The sequence below is a fragment of the Dendrobates tinctorius genome, unplaced genomic scaffold, assembly GCF_039654945.1.
Source record: "Dendrobates tinctorius isolate UK_male_01 unplaced genomic scaffold, ASM3965494v1 ptg000070l, whole genome shotgun sequence".
NCBI classification, from domain to species: domain Eukaryota; kingdom Metazoa; phylum Chordata; class Amphibia; order Anura; family Dendrobatidae; genus Dendrobates; species Dendrobates tinctorius.
This window is the reverse complement of record NW_027361738.1, coordinates 12,934,294-12,947,805: the sequence shown is the minus strand read 5'-3', so window position 1 is coordinate 12,947,805 and position 13,512 is coordinate 12,934,294. Positions and strand designations below refer to the sequence as shown.

Sequence of the window (13,512 nt, the reverse complement as noted above, 5' to 3'; positions counted from 1 at the left end):
AAAAAAAAAAAAAAAAAGAAAGAAAAATATCAAGTTATCACTAGTGATGAGTATACTCGTTGCTCGGGTTTTCCCGAACATGCTCGGGTGTCTTCCGAGTATTTTGGCGTGCTCGGAGATTTAGTTTGTGTCAACGTAGCTGCATGATTTGTGACTGCTGGACAGGCTGAATACATGTGGGGAATGCCTGTTTGTTAGGGAATCCCCACATGTATTCAGGCTAACAGTCGCAAATCATGCAGCTGCTTCGACACAACCTAACTCTCCGAGCACGCCAAAATACTCGGAGGACACCCGAGCATGCTTGGGAAAACCCGAGCAACGCATATACTCGCTCCTCACTAGTAATCACCTGTCCACAGGAAAATGGAAAACTTGATAATCATTGGTGGTCCGACCGCTGTGGAAACCTGAAAATGGGGCTCTGCAGTACTGTCTTGAATGGAGGGAAGGTGTGCATGTTGTCATCCACTCGATTCATTGCCTATAGCACTGAAAAGTACAGTGCTCCGCTATCCTGCCACTTAGTGGAAAATAATATGAGCTGATTCAGCTAATGGTCTATAAAAAGGTGTCTCATTACCAAGGTGCCATACAAGAAACATCTCATGATGGGTAAAACCAGTGAATTGTCTCAAGACCTTTGCAACCTTAAAGTTGCAAAAAATACTGATGGCATTGGCTACAGAAGACTTTCTAAAATACTAAAAAGATTTTAGTGAGCACTGTTGGGGAAAGAACGTATTTTTACTGTAAACCAGCCATGACCTGGTGTTCCCCCATGATTTCAGGCAGAAGAGTGAAAATAATTATCAGCAGAGTTGTCAATTGTCAAGGACCATCTGTGGAGAGCTACAGAAAGACCTGGAAGCAGGAGGTACAATTGTCTCAAAGAAAACAATAAGTAATGAACTCAACCTCCATGGCCTATATGCACACTCAGCACTCAAGATTTATTGCTGAACAAAAAGTATGTTAAAGCGCATTTAAAGTTTCTCAACAACATTTAAACAAGCATGTGAAATACTGGAAACATTGGACCAAAATTGAACTATTTGGATGCCATAATACACATCATATTTGGAGGCTAAAAGGCACTGCATATGACCCCAAAAACACTACAACACCAGTGAAGTTTGGAGGTGGAAACCATCATGCTGTGGGGCTGTTTTTCAGCATACGGCACTGACAAACTTCACATAATTGAGGGAAGAATGAATGGACAAATGTACCAACACATTGTTGATAAAAATCTGCTGCCATTTACCAGGATGATAGAGATGAAAAGGAGGTGGACAGCAAAACAATGATCCTAAACGCACAGCAAAGGAACCTCTCAATTGGTTTCAGATTTAATAAAGCGGCCAGAATGGCCCAGCCAATCACCTGACCTGAACGAGCAAGAACAAAGCATCTATGTACATTCTGCAGTACCTGTTCTCAGGCACTACAGCTAAACATGTCAATAGGAACAGAGCTGCAGTATCCAACAGCCACTACTTAGTTCACAAATCTGTGCTCTTCCGGCACCATACAGTGCAAACATCAAGCATCACCAGAACCCACAATCAGCCAGTGGTCCAGGGTGCTGCACCCCCATCATTCTGATATTAAAGAATTGTCCTGAGGATCCAAAATATTAAATTGAAACTTTTCTTAGGAACTCTTCAGATGGAGATGTGCAGCCTGTTGTGCACAGTCATTAAAGTACGTAGTTGGTCCACGGCCTTGACGTCAGAACATGCACTTGTCGTTCATTAAACAGTGTTCTAAATGTTCAAAAGTTGCAAACGTTTGTAAGTTGCAAGTGCGTTAAGGCTGCTTATTAACCACACAATCTGTTGGATTATAAAATACAATTACAGTGTAACTTACCAGGATGAGACAAGAAGTATTACTTCACCAGTATCGAGACAGATCGACACTAGCTACTGCAATACATACAGGAGAGCACCAATCCTCCGATGAAGCTCCAGTCTTGTGACACGATTTGGGTGACGCCTTCAATTAATCCTGCATTAACAAAAGGGACAGCTTCACTATGGACTCAATAAAGACAAATTGTAACACATACAAGTTTTCTGAGAAGTAGCATTCTGTGTGGGGGGTTTTTCTTTTTTTTTTTTTTTTTTAACACCATGATTAAAACCCAATGAATGCCATTGCCGGTAATGGTGTCTTCCGGGCATTGTTTATGTGCATCAATTGACAGATTCATATCCTGCATTAATCCATTTCTCTATTCCTATAAGAGAACAGTAAAACATAATTAATAAGTCCTGTATTGTAGTTATCCATTTCTGTAGACCTTTTTCTATTCACCTTTATTCCTGAAAGTGCACAGAATAAAACAGTTCAAATTTCAAACAAAACCTTAGAACTTATGGCAAAGTTATAGTTCTTATGAAACTAATCTTTGCACCTCAGATCCTTGCCAAGTAAAATAAAAGATTGACCTACATGTCACGCGTGATAAAATCTTTCTGTTAGACCATGCATCTGTCCGCCAAAGCAGGGGACACTCTACACCTCTTGACAATGGTTATGAAAACAAGGAAATCCCAAGGGATCAATAACCGAGCATGATACATCCTAAACATGTCCTCAAAAACAAATCCACAGAGTAAAGCATTCTGGTAATACCGATGTATACCGACATACATTAGATATGAGCTAGCAGGTCTTGAAATTAGGTGAATACAACCTCAGATGAACAACACATAATAAATTACAACTTATTATTTGACAAAAGATAGGCCAAAACGCCGTTATCTTAAAATTATTCATGACATGAACATGTCAGACCAGCAAACTGCCAAACTTCCGCTTTTAGCAATAGAGCTGGTGCAAATTGAATCACAGGACCCAATCTAGCATCCACTTCAGTAATCTCTGGCCATTCAACGACAGCCCAAAAAACTGCATCTGCAGCTCTTCTTTTGATAAGCTGACATGGTGCAATGTCACATGTGTCACACCAGGCCCGGCAAATCAAAAGAGCCGCCGCATATGTCAGGAGGTAGTTCTCAGGACTCCCATCCTACAGTTAGCAATTACTGACCTCGCTGGGCTCTGCAAATCTATTTGTACCAACTATAATTAGCAGAATATGTCTTCTATTTACCCTTTTAATTAATGTGGACACAGTACAGGTGTCCTTAATTTTTATTTTTTATCATGTCCCAATTTGTAAAACAGAATTCAAAGACGGTATTCTTAGTTTTTCTTATGCCACACACACACAAAATAAAAGATGCATACGTACAAACGTTTCATATATACATATTGCAAACTTTTAGTGAACTAAAAACGTATTATATAATTTTACTGTTGTTCCCCAACTCTCACTGCAGAGTTTCAATGGGATACAGGCTCACTGTCTGCCTTCTGCTTGAGATAGGTTTTTCTCTGTCCGCTCTTTCAAGCAGGAGGCAAGGGAGACAGGAGCTTATAAAAATAATACACACAGTACTTGCATATAGTAAAGACAGTAATTGATAGTTAGGGTAGTTTTATAACTCTGCAGCTTAAAAGTTTAATGGCTCACCATATCACAGCTGTTTATGTAAAGCAGATATTATACAGCTCTGGCAAAAATTAAGAGACCACTGCACAGTTTAAAAAAAAAAAAAAAAAAAAAAACAGCTTCTCTACATATCTGACAGCCATTCCATTCCAGTGTCAGTTGAATTCCAACCAGAGTACACCTCATTCTACTTAATGTGCTTCTGATTAGGTGATCACCTGAACCAAATCTTATTTAACGAAGGAAAGTATAAAAAACTCTGCTGTGGTGTTCACAATCCTGTTGCAAAAGGACAAGCTGGATGGCAAAACAAGTGCTAGTAACATCCCAAAAGTAATAGGAATTAAAAAATTCTTTTAACCATGCCAAAGAAGTTGAAAATAAAAGTCTTGAATGAGGAAAAGAAGGGATCAATTCTGGATTTACAAGCAGAGGGATACAGTGAGCATCATGTTGCCTCCATCCTTAAAATTTCTAAGACGGAAGTAGATTTCAAGGTCAAGCAGCAGACATTAGGGACAACAAAGCTATAGACTGGCAGTGAGCGAAAACGACTTCTCCACTGACCAGTATGACCGTCATTTTATTCGAATGTCACTCAGCAACTGCAGGATGACATCAAGTGACCTAAAAGAGGAATGACAAATGGCAGCTGGGGTGAAGTGCACGGCAAGAACAGTTCGTAACAGGCTCCTAGAGGCAGGGCTCAAGTCATGTAAAGCTAGAAAAAGCCTTTCATCAATGAGAAGTAAAGGAGAGCCAGGCTGAAGTTTGCCAAAGACCATAAGGATTGGACCATAGAGAACTGGAGTAAGGTAATCTTCTCTGATGAGTCTAATTTTCAGCTTTGCCCAGCACCTGGTTGTCTAATGGGTAGACGGAGACCTGGAGAGGCGTACAAACCACTGTGTCTTGCACCCACTGTGAAATTTGGTGGAGGATCAGTGATGATCTGGAGATGCTTCAGCTAGGCTGAAATTGAGCAGGCTAATCTTTGCGAAGGAAGCATGAATCAAGCCGCAAACAAGGTTATCCTGGAAAAACAGTTGATTCCTTCTGGTCAGGCAATGTTCCCCAATTAATGTGTGGATGAAGGACCACCACATCAAATCCATGTCATGGCCAGCCCAATCTCCAGAGTTGAACTCCATTGAAAACCTCTGGAATGTAATCAAGAGGAAGATGGATTGTCACAAGCCATCAAACAAAGAAGAACTGCTTAAATTTTTGTACCAGGAGTGGCATAAGATCACCCAAAAGCAGTGTGAAAGACTGGTGGAAAGCATGCCAAGATGCATGAAAGCTGTGATTAAAAATCATGGTTATTCCACAAAATATTGATTTCTGAACTCTTCCCGAGTTAAAACATTAGTATTGTTGTTTCTAAATGACTATGAACTTGTTTTCTTAGCATTATTTGAAGTCTGCAAGCACTGCATTTTTTTGTTCTTTTGATCATTTCTAATTTTCTGAAAATAAATACAAAATTTAGTGCTTAGAAATTCGAAGACATGTCAGTAGTTTATAGAATAAAACAGCAATTTACATTAGACTCCAAAATATACCTATAAAGAGAAAAATCAGACAAACTGAACATTTTGCAGCGGTCTCTTAATTTTTGCTAGAGCTGTATGTTAAGCTGCATGCAGGAGGCAAGGTAATCAAAGAGAGCAGAGCTAAATGGAGGAAGATGTCTGAAACCTGTCGGTAGGGACAGGTGACAATTTCCTCCTGTATACAGAAGAGAGAATGTTCTGGACTGGTACTCAGACTGGAAATCACATGGACAAATTATGGCTGTGAATAATGAAAGGATTAAAAAATGTGTGAATGCAAATAAGCTAGACTAAAACATTATATATATTACTAGCTAGCTACAAATTTATATGAAAAGTGCTAAAGTACTACTTTAAAGTTCTATACAGCTAATAACAATAGACATGTGATCTGCACTGTTTACATGGGAGCAAATATGACCATCGAAATAGATTAAAATCCCACAGGACTTTAAGGCTAAGTGCACACGTACCGGAACTCTCGCGGAAATTACCGCGAGAATTCCGGAATTCCAGTCCGCGGGAAAATCGCATTTTAAATTCCCGCGATTTTCCCGCGGAAAAACTAGCATTTTGCAAGCGTATTTAGCTTGCAAAATGCTAGCGTTCTCCAAGCGATCTGTAGCATCGCTTGGAAAACTGATTGACAGGTTGGTCACACTCGTCAAACATAGTGTTTGACGAGTGTGACCAACTTTTTACTACTGAGGCCGCCTATGCGGCATCAATAGTAAAAGATAGAATGTAAAAAAAAAAAAAAAAAAAACACTTTGTTATTCTCACCCTCCGACGTCCCGCGCATCCGTTCCCAGTAATCCTTTGCGAAAATGCCCGCGATGACGTCAGTTCTCGCGGGATCGCGACGTCTCGCGGTTATTCGCGATGACGTCGTGCGAATGACCGCGAGACTTCGCGATCCCGCGAGAAGGGACGTCATCGCGAGCATTTTCGCAAAGGACTACTGGGAACGAGAGCGTGAAGAGAAGCGGGAAGGCTGCGCGGGACGTCGGAGGGTGAGAATAACAATATTTTTTATTTTAAATTCTATTTTTTACAGGGATATGGTACCCAAAGCCCAGAGGACAGTCTTCTCTCCTCCGGACCATGGGTGCCATCCGCAATTGTTCTGCTTACTTTTTGCATGGTGTGCACAGCCACATGCGGGAAATAAGTGGAACAATGCATTCCTATGGGTGCGGGATCGCCGCGATTCCGCAAATTAATGAGCATGCTGCGTTTTTTACCGCGAAGCGATTCCGCCGCGGTAAAAACCGCAGCATTAGCACAGCATTGCGGAATCCCATAGGAATGCATGGGATGCTTATTTTTCGCGTTTTCGCGGCAAAATCGCGCGGTTAAAACCGCTGCGGAAACGCGAAAAAAAGCCACATGTGAACTCAGCCTAAGAGGCACTTAAATCTTTTATCCTCTTAATATATTGCAGTCACCATATTATATAGCACTGTGTACTTACAACTGTTCATTTTGCCCGTCTACCCAGCTAATTCTTCTGTTTCTCATTAGGTCTATTACATCAAGTGAACAAAAACTGACTAGTTGACTACTTCTAAGCTCTATGCAGAAACAGGTCAATTTTCCCTACATGACTCATAAGTCACTGCAAAAATCCCTGTGAGAGGGAGGAGGGAGTAGATGGGGCAGGAGGTGAATAGGGGAATGATCAATGCTGGGACAAGAGACTTCCTGTTTCTACATAGAGCAGAATAAGCTGGTTAGAAAGGGATAATGAGCAATTGTAAGTACACAGTGCTATATTATATAAGGACTGCAATATATTAAGAGAATAAAAAGGGGGGAGTGCTTCTTTAAGACCTGTAATGATCAACCTCAATAGATTAAACAGGAAAAAACAGGGAGTACAAGTCCAATCACATAAAAATAATGAGCAAAGTTTATTAAACATATAATATTGACAATTACATAAATGACAGAATATACATAAAGGATCAGATAAGTATCTGCTGCTTGTTAGTCCTAAGAAATTAACAAAATAAAGTGCTTAGTGCCTGTAACAAATATGGGCCATATTTGAGGGATATAAAGGTAAAAGAGATCCTAACAGGTGCGCATCCTGAAAAAATCACTATCCCAAGCCATAGTGCTTACCCATACTAAACTTAGCCAAGGACCACAAGCAGCGCCGCCACCGACGCGCGTTTCGCCTCTTTTTTCGGCACCTTGAAAAAGAGGCGAAACGCGCGTCGGTGGCGGCGCTGCTTGTGGTCCTTGGCTAAGTTTAGTATGGGTAAGCACTATGGCTTGGGATAGTGATTTTTTCAGGATGCGCACCTGTTAGGATCTCTTTTACCTTTATATCCCTCAAATATGGCCCATATTTGTTACAGGCACTAAGCACTTTATTTTGTTAATTTCTTAGGACTAACAAGCAGCAGATACTTATCTGATCCTTTATGTATATTCTGTCATTTATGTAATTGTCAATATTATATGTTTAATAAACTTTGCTCATTATTTTTATGTGATTGGACTTGTACTCCCTGTTTTTTCCTGTTTAATATGTTATGCAGGAGTGTCTATTTCCCATTGAGACGACACTATATAGTGGGCGACTCTACTGGGATTTACATTTGGTTCCGTATGGTTTTGTTTTATCAACCTCAATAGAGTAGACAAACTTTTCTTTTTTTAAAAGAAATTGAACAGTGGCACACACACATGGTGTCATTTATCAAGCATGTAGTCGTAGAGGGTGCCGAAAGCTGATCCAACAGCCATTTCACCTACTCTGGTGCTTCAATGGGCCTCGCATTTGTTTTAACATTCTAAAAAGTTAAATTAGCCCTAGGATTTGTCAGGCTAGCGGAAAAGCCCATCTTTGCCATAACCCTAATCTGATGATATTTTATAGACACGATCACGTTATGGCCACAATGTCGTTTCCAGATCACTGTTGCATTCACTTAACATTGAGCCCTAACTCTTGCAGTGACATTTATTTCACATTAATGTCTATTTATGTGCTTTTCTTTGTACTGGAACCACACAAAGGATAATTCAAGAACTCTGACAAGAACAATGGAAATTCCGCTTATAATTCCTCTATTAGCTTCAGGGAGACGTTAGGGCAATTGTCAACATCGACAAGTGATATGGCTGACTGCTTAAGTATGGCAAAAATCAGTGGTTTAAAAGGTGCCAGTAGTCAGAAGCCAGCACAATTATTCCTTCATTAAATTAGTGATCTCTTGGTTTAGTGAAATATAATGAAGCTGCTTTATCAATCATTGCAAGCATAATATGGCATGATGTCAATAATTTGGAAGGTCTTGACCAGCCATTAAGTTTTAGTTTTAAAATGGCTTGGCATTAAAGAGAGAAAATGAACCGAAGCAATACTCTTCTCCACCAAGGCCTTGCTCCTATTTGCTGGCTTCTGCTTTATGGCCCCACGCTATACACAGGAATTGCTGTTTAGCCAATCTCTGCTATTGGCCAGTGATTGGCACTGGGCCCAGAAGACATAAAAGGGATTTGGGAATTGCCAAGACAGTGGGGGCTCAAGAAATTCTTGCACAATCCTTGTTAAATCTTATAAAAAATAATGTTTGACTAATAGTCCGAATTAAAAAAACTAAACAGATTGTCACTGTAAAAGATACATGTCAAATCTCTGTAAATATCAAGGAGACTCCTCTAAAATCAGTTCGGTCTCCCGGTTTTCTTGAAGCAAAGACCAATAAAAACTTTTCCTTGCTCCGTGCAACAGTATGATGCATTCAAAGCTACAAAGAACTGAAGAAAACTGCGTGTCCAAGCAGAGGACAGCGCATAGGAATCTGGATTTAATCTGGAGTCTAAATTGCGGTTTCCTGGGTCAAAGGAGTCACATTTTTAAAATTGATTTTCTTATCATCATGAATGGGTAAATGTTATGGCTTATCTGGCGAGGTGGTTTCATGAAGCTGCGGCTCAGGGTGAACACGCAGGCCGAGAACGATGCCAGATGGCACGGTGGACAGCGGGGAGCAGGACAGCAGGCGGAGAAGCAGAGCAGAACACAGCAGAAGACAAAGCACAAGGGAGCATATAACAAGTACAGAAACTCAAGATGGGTAAAAACTCCAGGAACAGCAGCACCGTTTGGGAATTGGAACTCGTCCAGGGGCAAGTTCGTAATGCTTTCAGCAGATGAAGGGTTAATAAGCAAACAAGGGATAGCCGCTGCAGCAGAGGTAGAGAGGAAAACTTGTTTATAGAGAAGATACACTCTGTTGCTGCAGAAATTGCAATGTGAACATTCCCTAGAAAGAAATTTGATATGCTTACAGCAAAAGATTAAAGAAGTTGTCCACTACTTGGACAACCCCTTCTCATTTCCCACGCTTGCACCCGATAAAATAAAAAAAAGCTTATACTCGCCTCCCGTGCCATATGACTTCATTGCACCATACATTATCTCACTGATGTCACCGCAGACAAGTACGGCGAAACGCGTCAATCAATTTATTCACATTGAGCTCACCGAGCAGCAGGTTCATTCTGGACATCCACGACCACATTTACCGACATCTGGTAGCACAGTCCATACTACTGTTGTGAGATCAAAACATAGATCACCTTTTAACCAGTAGATCCATGCCCTTTGGATTATCCAGATCATAACCTGTCATAAAAGAGCAATAGACAGCTGACATTTCCCTGACATTCATGTGATCCTTGAAAATATATGACAACGATGTAAATGAGCAATGCTCTTCTGCACGGCATCTGAACCATGAAACAAAGCGCCACAGGACAGTGATAACTAGAAAGCCAATACTCACACCTGGGGCTGGAGATTAGCTCTTGGCTCAAGGTACCTGTGGCTTAAAGGAAGCACCAGCTGAGCCCCGTTAACGCTGCTTATGTTTTATTGATTGTGTCTATCCTTCTCTCTGCACCATTAGTGGATGAAACAACTGCAGAGAGACCGCCATCTATAAAAAAAGAGATTGTCTCTTCTATTTATGGAGTATGTCCAATGTACATCTTACCATAGAGCTCCCAATGGCATACTGGGCAAAAAGTAACAATGCACCAAAAACCGCAAACCAAAAAAGATTGCTGTAGGCCGTTGCTAGATTACAGCATAGTGCAAATGAACGGGGCTGCTTTGCGACCTGTAGGGTTCCATAGCAAACCTATCCAAAAGCCAGAATCCAAATGGTTTTGACTTTTTGCTCCTTGCTTGTTGCGGTATCTTGCGGGCTGAATTGCGACTGCATTCGCTTGCATTATGTTGTGGTGGAATACATAATTATTTGGCCATGCCAGCCTTACTTGTGAACATTTTTATCTCTGTGGTCCAGCAGATTTTGACAATTTTGAAGAAAATGGAGCCCTGAGTAAATGATACCATTATTGGATATTTGGTCTTTTAAGAGTTCATTGCAATATCCATGATAGTAAAAAGTTTAGAGAAGAGTTAATGGAAGCAGTCCTGGTTGTGTAGAGTGCGGTATGTACTATCAGGTAAAAAGTGAGTGCTTAGCGTAGACTCCAAATAGTTGCTTTTGCTGTGGATGCCAAAATCACAGGGGACATGTATTATTACATAGCAGATAAATGGCCGTCCTTGTGCCACACTGATTGCTTGGGTCAGCCAAAGAACGAGAGGCCATTGTAGGAAGCCCCCTCCTCTACGAGACCGACGCTGAAGCGCTCTAATAGGGCGATGGGCATCTGGGAAATCATGGACAGTTTTACACTCCAAGGTTGGGACACTTCTAGAGGTCCTTGTCCCGGTAACTCTGGTCCTGTCTGCAGATCTGCCTCTAGACTATGGATATGCGCCAAGAAATATGTAATTTCTGCAACCAATATAATTATTATTATTATTATTATTATTTATTGTTATAGCGCCATTTATTCCATGGCGCTTTACATGTGAGGGGGGTATACATAAAAACAAGTACAATAATCTTAAACAATACAAGTCATAACTGGTACAGGAGGAGAGAGGACCCTGCCCGCGAGGGCTCACAATCTTCAAGGGATGGTTGATAATACAGTAGGCGAGGGTAGAGCTGGTCGTGCAGCGGTTTGGTCGATCGGTGGTTACTGCAGGTTATAGGCTTGTCGGAAGAGGTGGGTCTTCAGGCTCTTTTTGAAGGTTTCGATGGTAGGTGAGAGTCTGATATGTTGTGGTAGAGAGTTCCAGAGTAGGGGTGATGCGCGAGAGAAATCTTGTATGCGATTGTGGGAAGAGGAGATAAGAGGGGAGTAGAGAAGGAGATCTTGTGAGGATCGGAGGTTGCGTGCAGGAAAGTACCGGGAGACGAGGTCACAGATGTATGGAGGAGACAAGTTGTGGATGGCTTTGTATGTCATGGTTAGGGTTTTGTAATGGAGTCTCTGGGCAATTGGGAGCCAGTGAAGGGATTGACAGAGGGGAGAAGCTGGGGAATAGCGGGGGGACAGGTGGATTAGCCGGGCAGCAGAGTTTAGAATAGATTGGAGGGGTGCGAGAGTGTTTGAGGGGAGGCCGCAGAGCATGAGGTTGCAGTAGTCAAGGCGAGAGATGATGAGGGCATGGACTAGGGTTTTTGCAGATTCTTGGGTGAGGAATGAACGGATGCGTGAAATATTTTTGAGTTGAAGTCGGCAGGAAGTGGAAAGGGTTTGGATATGTGGTTTGAAGGAGAGATCAGCATCAAGGATTACTCCGAGGCAGCGAGCTTGTGGGACTGGGGAGAGTGGGCAGTCATTTACTGTAATTGATAGGTTCGTAGGGGGGGTCACGTGAGATGGGGGAAAGATGATGAATTCTGTTTTGTCCATGTTGAGTTTCAGATATCTAGTGGAGAAGAAGGATGAAATAGTGGACAGACATTGAGGGATTCTGGTTAGTAGGGAGGTGATATCTGGTCCAGAGATGTAGATCTGTGTGTCATCAGCATAAAGATGATACTGAAAGCCATGAGATTCTATGAGCTGTCCCAGGCCAAAGGTGTAAATAGAGAACAGCAGGGGCCCTAGGACTGAACCTTGTGGGACTCCGACAGATAGGGGGTGAGGTGAGGAGGTGGTGTGTGAGTGGGAGACGCTGAATGTCCGGTCTGTTAGGTATGATGAGATCCAGGAGAGGGCCAAGTCTGTGATGCCGAGGGATGAGAGGGTCTGTAATAATAGGGAATGGTCCACTGTGTCAAAGGCAGCCGACAGGTCCAGGAGGAGGAGGACAGAGTAGTGTCGCTTGCTCTTGGCAGTTAAGAGGTCATTGGTGACCTTAGTAAGGGCAGTTTCAGTGGAGTGGTGTGACCGGAAGCCAGATTGTAAGCGGTCGAAGAGGGAGCAAGAAGAGAGATGGGAGGACAGTTCAAGGTAGACGTGTTGTTCCAGTAGCTTGGAGGCGTATGGGAGAAGTGATATAGGGCGATAGCTAGATGCAGAGGATGGGTCAAGAGAGGGCTTTTTGAGGATAGGTGTGATGGAGGCATGTTTAAAGCTTGAGGGGAAAACACCAGTTGTTAGTGATAGGTTGAAGAGATGGGTTAGGGTTGGGATGAAGACTGTGGTGAGGTTTGGGATGAAGTGGGATGGGATCGGGTCGAGTGCACAGGTGGTGAGATGTGATCTTGAGAGTAGAGTGGAGAGTCGATCTTCTGTAATGGTGGAGAAGTTGGTTTTGAAGGTGGAGGGCTGGGAAGTCGGGAGGAAGGGCTCTGGGGGTTGTTGACCAAAACTGTCCCTGATGTTATCAATTTTCTGCTTGAAAAATGAGGCAAAGTCTTCAGCTGAGATGAGTGGGGAGGGAGGAGGTGCTGGGGGGCGGAGGAGAGAATTGAAGGTGTTGAATAACTGTTAATGCTCTAACTCCTAAAGAAAGTAAAGTGAGGTACAGAAAAACTAAAACTAAGCTATTACTAAAAACAAAAAAAATAAAAAGGCTCAAACTTTTCGCTTTTTTATGGGAATGCCATTTAAGATGCATCGCTGATAATCTCCAACCTCTGACAGTCGGTTCCCATTACCAGCTTGTGATGCTCTTTTTACTGTCTGGCTGCAATTTCATCTTTATCAGATGTTCTTCTCTCATTAAAGAACAGCCTATATCACATGTAAGCCTGTCCTCATTTTCCAGGTTGCTGTTTTTACAACCACCTCAACACATTAGAATCCATTTTACAAAAAGGATCTGAAAGGGAAAGTGTCACCAGAAAATTACCTGCTGTTTAAATGAGGTTTTTGTTTTATACGTATAGTTAAAAGAAAATTGGCAATTTGTTTCTTCATATCACAACCTCTATTAGTAATCTTGCTATTTTCACACTGGGCCATTTTAGGCTTATATGTGCAGTTCTTCTAGGAAAAATTTTCAGCAGGTTCCTTATCAGCAGAGGCAGTATTACAATGATACGTAGCACCTCTCAACAGATCACAATAGGCGATATTACATAGGAATTTGCT

The 13,512-nt window shown here is 41.9% G+C and overlaps 1 protein-coding gene across 4 annotated transcripts in view; it reads right to left on the bottom strand.

Annotated features, from left to right (window-relative positions):
- OSBPL3 (oxysterol binding protein like 3) overlaps nt 1-13,512 on the bottom strand; it is a 181,150-nt gene that overhangs the window by 143,440 nt on the left and 24,198 nt on the right. For 3 of the 4 annotated variants that reach the window (XM_073581390.1, XM_073581389.1, XM_073581395.1), the window contains exon 2: nt 1,876-2,013. The exons of the other annotated variant lie outside the window; for it this stretch is intronic. The gene's annotated coding sequence lies outside the window, so the exon portion shown is untranslated. The remainder of the gene's footprint in view (nt 1-1,875; nt 2,014-13,512) is intronic. 4 annotated transcript variants of the gene reach the window in all.